Below are 5,683 nucleotides of genomic sequence, written 5' to 3'. Positions count from 1 at the left end.
TGTCCTGTGACAGGCTCTGTGCTCACAGATTCTCTCTCTCCTTCTTTCTCTGCCCCTCCCACTCATGATCTCTCTCAAATAAATAAATAAATTTTTTTTAAAAGAGAGTTATATATCAACACTTACTAGCTTTTTTTTTTTAGATGAGAAGTGTTAAATACTTTATTTAATATTATACATAAACCACACTAAAATGTCTTTCATTAAGAAAGAGGCAACATTTGAGATGCAGGGAATTTTTACTTATTTAATTTTTTTTAAATGCAGGGAATTTTAATTAAATTGGCATAGTTAAGGGAAAAAAGTGGACACTGCCAGCTTATCTTCTCATCTTCAACCCTTGCCTTTATCAGGCTAATGAACACAACCTGAAACACAGCTGAGTCTTGGTTCTGAGACAGTGAAGGGATTTCCTCAGTATTTAAATATATGAATATAACCAGTTATATAAATCTAAATATAAAACCAGTCTCCTATAAGTTTAGAGATGGCATTTACCACCTCTGTGAAAAGCTGAACATTACTAATCAATTCCGACCATATTTTTAGAAGGGGAAAATTGACAGCGTTTGCTGAACCAGAATTACTATCAAGGTTCAAAAGCTGATCATATTCATTTAACCACAAGCCCATCTTATTTAAATCAGGACTGTCCAAAAGAAATTGTCTATCGGCCATTCATGATCTGAATTCTGGTGCATGAATCATCTGAACACCTAAAAAAAGTCATGAGTCATTTTTGTTTTACACTAAGTAAGGCGATGGCCAACTATTACTCCTTAGTAGATTTTTTGAGATAAGCTATCAAGTCTGTTCTTTCCCCTGTCTTCTTAATGCCAGTGAAGATAATTTGTGTCCCAGGATATACTTCTTGGGATTCTCCAAATACTCCATCAGTGTCTCCTCTCCCCAGGTCATGTCTTTATTCTTTATTCTTGTTGGCATCCGTGTAAGAAAATCCAGGGGCCTGGCCTGGCCTGTCTTTCGGCCAAATAAACCATGGAGATTTGGCCCAGTCTTGTGCTTGCCTCCCTTTTCCACGCGTGGCACTGGGCACACTTCTGAACAAAAATCTTCTTGCCCTTCTCAACATCACCCTTTTTAAGTCGCTCTTCCGTCGCTCACGAAACGAAGGTGCCCGCTCGCAAGCCGGACGTCCCGCTCTCTAACACTTACTAGCCTTTTTAAAATAAGCATTTATACAACACATATATCTGGATCTGGCTCCTCACATTAAAGACATTTAATTTAATTCACCCGATTCCTCTATTCTCTTTCCACAATCAGTGTTACCTTTAGATAGTAATCAGAAAAAAAATCACACAGATACCCATTAGCTCTTAGATGCTCTCTCCCATCTCAGACTGCCTGCCCACGACAATCCACTTCTCACCAAGACAAGCAACCCCAGGCTCTCCTTCCATCTATGTCCCTCTGCATCTCCTAACTGTCCCTGTGTGTCCAGGGCACCCACTCTCATACTGCACCTGTGGGAGTGGAGTGAGTTAGGCAGAATCTGAGATCGGCCCAGACTCTACCAACGTGCACAGAGAAATGTAGCTTCACACAGGATTTTCTATTTTCCTCACTTTAGCCCTCCCGGCTCCCGTCCCCAGCCACCATGCCTGTCTTTGGAGAAGCTACCTAGAATGGTTAATTTCATAGGTCAACCTGACTGGGTCATGGAGTGCCCGGATATTCGGTGAAACATTATCTCTGAGTGTGTCTGGATGAGATGAGCATTTGAGTTGGTGCACTGAGTGAAGCAGATGGTCCTCCCCGATGTGGTGGGCATCACCCAATCTGTTGAGGGCTGGAGGAAGGGAGAATTCACTGCCCACGTGACTATTGAGCTGGGACATTAGTCTTCTCCTACCCTTGGACTGGGACTTCCACTGTTGGTGCTCCTGGTTCTCAGGACTTCGGACTCAAACTGGAACTATGTCACTGGCTTTCGTGGCCCTCCAGCTTGCAGATGGATGTCATGAGGATTCTCAGCCTTCATAAGAGCATGAGCCTAGTTCTTACCATAAAGCTCTCTCCCTCCCACCCTGTACTATTGGCTCTGTTTCTCTGGAGAACCCTGACGAACACGCTGCTTCAATTTATTGTTTGTTTTCCCTTGGATGCCCCAGGACTATATTCCTTCTTCTCCTTCAAACAGGAGTTACACAGACAGAGACAGAAATCTCTGCCTGCCCTGGATGCAGCTGGGAGCCCCTTCTGCTGCTTGGGTTACTTCTCAGACTGGAAGTCCTGTAACTTTCAGGTTGCCATTCGGAAGTTACTGTGTTCTACAGCTCCCTCCTCTACGCATGGCCCATCACTATGCACTTTCTTCCCTCTTGGAAGGAGTTAGTGGCAAGTCAGTGAATTTCTCATTTCACTCCCTGCATCTTGTTCTCTTCCCTGGAGACTTTGACTTGGGCCTGGCAGGCTTTCGGACACTTCGGCTTGGCTCTCTATCACACCCGCCCCCGGCGCCCCTGGAGGCCACGCCTGCTGGTTGTTCTTGAGCCTCCAGCTGCACCTGTGGCCAGGACCCCCACACTGCACCGGCTAGGATGCCAGGCTCTGGGGTCGCAACCCGGCGCCTTGCTCAGGCCCCCATCCACCGGCTCTGGGACCCTTGTAGCCTTCTTCCTCCTGTCCTACCTTGTGTCCTGCCTTTCTCCAGGTAGCCCACAGTTGTTCTCATGAGAATCCAAATGCCCTCCCCACGTTGGCAGGCGACTCCTGGATTAGTGGCTGCAGCGATCGCCCCGGCCTTTCGCCTTGCTGCTCCTCACTCCCATACCTGGGACTAAAAAAGTTCCCTGCGCATGCTCTCTCGGCTCTGGGCCTGCGCACCTATGGCCGCCCCTCCTGTTCTTCCACCATCTGCCACAACAGCCTCTGCTTCTCCCTCCAGCAGAAGTGACCAGTCCGTTGTGAACTGGCCTGGCCATATGCCCAAACTCGCTGGGACGCTGAATATACGTGGGCGCTGCATCTGGTGCCTAATTCCAGTTTCTGGCGTGTGGTAGGTCCTCAAAAATAGTTGTTGATGTAATACATTGCATGGCTTTTCAGTATGGGCAAAGTTTTGTGGCTGGGTGTCTGGCCCGTGGAGTTTGAAAATCACAGGTCTTATTTTTTTATCTGCTGTAAGTTTGTAGATAAAAATGAAAGTATGTATGTCAGTAGACTATAAAATACTTGAATGTGACTCTTACAACTTAAAAATTTCAAAATAAATATTTTAAATTCCAAATAATATCTGGATTGGTGGGTTTATGTATTGCTCCAAGACAGGTAATGTTGTATGTTTTGCTTTTTGCCACATTTATAGTTACGGTTGATATTTAAGCCTCATGAAATGTTGACAGCCTGAGTAATTTACTATTTCTCTTATAGAAATAATTGTGAGGAGCATTATGTGTTTGTTGTTAAAAAAAAAAAAAAAACAACAATGCAGAAAATTCAAATAAAGAATGAAATGAAATGAAATACCACCATGCAGAGATAGTTTTTTATTTCTTTTTAATTAACATATAATAACACGTTTATTAACATATAATTATTTGTTTCAGGGGTACAGGTCTGTGATTCATCAGTCTTACACAATTCACAGCACTCACCATAGCAAACACCCTCCCCAGTGTCCATCCCCCAGCCACCCCATCCCTCTCACGGCCCTCCCCTCCAGCAATCCTCAGTTTGTTTCCTGAGATTAAGAGTCTCTTATGGTTTGTCTCCCTCTCTGATTTCATCTTGTTTCATTTTTCCTTCCCTTCCCCTATGATCCTCTGTCTTCTCAAATTCCTCTTATCAGTGAGATCGTATGATAATTATTTTTCTCTGATGGACTTATCTAGCTTAGCATAATACCGTTTTCTTTTACTTCTTAAAGATTTATTTATTTCTTTAAGAGAGCCATCTCTCTCTGCTTGCCTCTGGGGTGTGGGGGGAGAGGAAAGGGCAGAGGGACAGGGAGAGAATCTCAAGCGGACTCCCCACTAAGCAGGGAGCCTGACATGGGGCTCAATCCCAGAACCCTGGGATCATGACCTGAGCTGAGATCAGGAGTCCCATGCTTTACCTAAAGTCTGAGCCACCCAGGCATCCCCAGAGATAGTTTTCTAAACATCTCTCTACACACAGACTATTTTACATAAATATTTTTGTTCAATAATATATGGAGGGGCGCCTGGGTGGCTCAATGGGTTGGGCCGCTGCCTTCGCCTTAGGTCATGATCTCAGGGTCCTGGGATCGAGTCCCGCATCAGGCTCTCTGCTCAGCAGGGAGCCTGCTTCCTCCTCTCTCTCTCTGTCTGCCTCTCTGCCTCTCTCTCAAATAAATAAATAAAAATCTTTAAAAAAAATAATATATGGAAATCTACCTCCTTATAAAAATGATATCCTGTTTTTACTCCATAGACCAAGAAATACCTTGGGAAGCATCTCTTATTTCACCTGCTTCTCCTGCTTTTTTCTTAAATTCCTTAAAATCAGAGTCCAGCTTTACAGGAAAATCGAACTTTTCCAATCAAATGGTATTCAGTGAACGATTAGTATGTGCCTGCCCTTTGGGGAGAGAAAGAGTGGAGTGAAGCGTGACTCCCAATCGGTTGGATGTGCAGTGGCACGTGGAGACACAGCAGGTGTAGCGCACTTGGAGAATTTAAGGCACACGCGTGCCAGTCCATGTCCGTCCTGTCCGGTGCATCTGGAGGCACTCCTGGAGAAGGATATCCAAAGTAAACTCGCAGCCGGGCCTAGGCACCTTTTTGTCCTTTCAGACTTCTGGTACCATCCGTGGCTTTGATCATGTCTCTCTTTCCTCAAATCCCCATGTCTTCTCTAATAACACCTGGCCAAGGGGGCACCCAAAAAAGGCAAGACCATAAGATGGAAAGCCTCTCTCTGAGGCTCTCTGAAGATGAGCTGGAATCTGTTACTCAAGTCCCTTCCCAAACTTCTTACAGATCACTTTTAAAGTTCTGCAGTAAGGAGACGCGACTTCCCGTTTAGCTGCGGACTGCAGTCTGCACAATGGCTTTCACGTTCGTGCCTTTTGGATGACCTGGTTGGCAAGTGGCACGTCCAACTTCCCGTTCCCATGTTTCTCCACGCCCGACAGAATGGCGTGTAAGCGGTACCACGCAACTGTATGGTTAGTGTCTTCTATCATCTTACCCTCCCCAGGTGGTAGCCAGCCGCCTTGTGCAAGCAAGGGTGTGATTCTCGGCCAGGGAGGAAGCTGAGAGCTCCCCATCCCCCACCTCCCAAGAAGGCTGCTGGCAAGCACAATGCCAGACCTGCTACCTGATTTCACCCCCTTGGGTCAAGTGCGTGTACTGTACCTAAATCAAGGGGATGCAGTTATTATGGGGAAACCCATAAAGCTACATTTTCAGGGTTTTTTTGCAATTAAAAAAATTAAACTGAACTACGTGGAGCCTTTGGTAAATTCTGGAGAGAAATCACCTTACAGCGAGGCTGCCCTTGCTCTGCTGTGTCCCTGGGGTTGAGATAGAATAGGAACAGGACTCGGGGCCCCTCCTCAAACCTTAAAGGGATGCAACTATACTGTAAAGTGAAAAGTCCCTAAAAGAAAATTCATGAATCTGTGTTTCTTGAGCAATATATTTTACGGGAATGCAGAAAAGAGGACATCAGCTTCAAAGAGAGAGTGAGCCCC

The 5,683-nt window shown here is 45.4% G+C and overlaps 1 pseudogene; it reads right to left on the bottom strand.

Annotated features, from left to right (window-relative positions):
- Positions 1 to 772: 772 nt before the first annotated feature.
- LOC123391607 lies at positions 773 to 5,173 on the bottom strand (annotated as a pseudogene).
- Positions 5,174 to 5,683: the final 510 nt, after the last annotated feature.

Source organism: Mustela putorius, unplaced genomic scaffold (assembly GCF_011764305.1).
Source record: "Mustela putorius furo isolate JIRA1106 unplaced genomic scaffold, ASM1176430v1.1 tig00000253_pilon_pilon_pilon, whole genome shotgun sequence".
Taxonomy (NCBI): Eukaryota; Metazoa; Chordata; class Mammalia; order Carnivora; family Mustelidae; genus Mustela; species Mustela putorius.
This window is presented reverse-complemented; position numbering and strand designations above follow the sequence as displayed.